Source organism: Phoca vitulina, unplaced genomic scaffold, assembly GCF_004348235.1.
Source record: "Phoca vitulina isolate PV1807 unplaced genomic scaffold, GSC_HSeal_1.0 scaffold39, whole genome shotgun sequence".
Taxonomy (NCBI): Eukaryota; Metazoa; Chordata; class Mammalia; order Carnivora; family Phocidae; genus Phoca; species Phoca vitulina.
The window spans coordinates 12,643,799-12,645,993 of NW_022589742.1; positions in this window are offsets into that span (position 1 = coordinate 12,643,799).

The window sequence follows — 2,195 nt, forward strand, 5'->3', positions numbered from 1 at the left end:
AATGGAAATCTGAAATGAAAACAGCGCAGCCCGTGATAGTCATTCAGCTAATTATGTACTGAGTTGCTACTAGATGTCAGCCAAGCCTGCCCCCAACATATGTGGGGCCCAGGACAAATGTACAAAGGGAGTCCCGCATACCATATGTCTAAAGACTTACAAGTTATAAATTAAGCTAACACTGTTTAATAGAATGTGTTCTGTCTTCCTACCTCGAGCAAATACAGCCTATCTTCATCACGATGTGGAAGCTCAGGTTCAAGTTTAAAATTCTTGGATTCTGTAGCATTCCAGTCTGAACAGGACAGCACAGATGGGTCAGCTGTAGGCTCCCAGTCCCCAGCCTGACCTGCTGACCCCCTTCTCTTTCACCCCTTCTCTGTCCTGTCCTGTGAGGGGCCTCAAGCACGTGGATGGACTCCCTGGCCCTCCTGTGCAAGGGTTTGGCACACTGGTGGTTTGTTCCACTTTTACAAGGATGGACTGGGGACAGAGACCTGCACAGGCCCTAGAAGCAGGCGCAAGGCCATTTATTTAGGTAGGAAATTCCCGGGCCCTGGGTATCTATGGTATGGATTAGAAGGGAAGGGCATGAACTCTGGTTGGGCATGTTCCTTTGGTCCAGTCCTGATTCTGGGAGGGGTGGAGCCTAAGGAGGGCCAGAGTGAGGCTTCTAAAGTATGGGACCAGGTGCCTACCACGGAGTGGGAATAAGATGATTCCAATGTGCTCCCTCTCCCCCGGAAACTTACAACTTGGTGAAACAGACATACAGGCAGATAGTCCACTCTAATGCAGTGGGATAAAGAAACGCTCTCTGGGCTGAAACTAGGAGCAGAGAAAAGGATCCAGCAGGAGATGATGGATCTGAGGAATGGCAAATCCAGGAAGAGCCAGAGAGTGGGCTATCAAATGCCATGCCTTTTGTTCCTTTTCTTTTCTTAATGTTTACCTTGGTGTTCATTGAGGTGTGGTTAACATTCAGTCAAGCGCTCAAATTGTTACAGCTCCCACAAATCACAGGTCCCTTGCCGGTCAACATCCCCTGCCCACAGGTAACCACCGTTCTGACCTCTGTGGCTGTAAATTAGTTCTGCCTCTTTTTGAGCCTCATATAGATGCAATGGTATGATATGTATCTTTGCTGGTTTCTTTCACTCAATAGTATGTCTGTGAAATCCATTCATGTTGTTTTGTATAGCTGTAGTGTGTTCTTTTTCACTGTTGTGTAGCATTTTACATTATTCACATATGAGCTTTCATTTATCCATTTTACCTTTGATGAACATTTGGGTTGTTCTCAGTTTGGGGCTGTTACGAATAGTGTTGCTACGGGCTTTCCCATTCATGTATTTTGGTGAACATTTATATCATTCTTTAACGTTTTTTTTTATTTTGAAATAATTTCAGGCTTAAAAAACAGACTCTAATTGCCCCCAAACACTTAAAGTCTTAAAGCTTTTTAATTTCTGTTTTCTGTTATAGAGATGTAAGCAAAATATATACTTAGCCAGTGATCTGTGTTTATTCTTTGAATTAAAAGGTACAGTTGTACATCAGATTTACATTTTATCAGTGTCTTTTAAAACCTGTGTTCCATAATTTCCCATTGCTTGATTGTTTTTCAGAAAAAGCGATACCTCTGGGGTGCCCGGCTGGCTCAGTCAATAGAGTGTGCAACTCTTGATCTCGGGGTTGTGAGTTCAAGCCCCAGGCTGGGTGTAGAGAGGACTTAAAAATAAAATCTTGAAAAAAAGAAAAAGAAAAGGCTATAGCTCCTTACATTTCTAATCAAACTTTCTTACTGGAACTCCTTTTATTCCTTTTGGGTTCTCGAAGCCAGTCTGCTTTCTGCCCCCCTTGAAATGTTGGAGAAAGGATCTGATTTCTCCCATGCCTGCTTCTGCTCAGCCAGGGCCATCGGAGGAATCCTGGATTTGGGTCTTCGAGCCTCTTTCCAAGTCTGACAGTCTGGCTACAGGACCTACAATTCGTGGTTGGTAAAGGCCTGTGTTTTAATTTATTTTATTTTATTTTTTTATTTTTTTAAAGATTTTACTTATTTATTTGACAGAGAGAGACACAAGCAGGGGGAGGGGAGAGGGAGAAGCAGGCTTCCCGTGGAGCAGGGAGCCCGATGCGGGGCTCGATCCCAGGACCCTGGGATCATGACCTGAGCCGAAGGCAGACGCTTA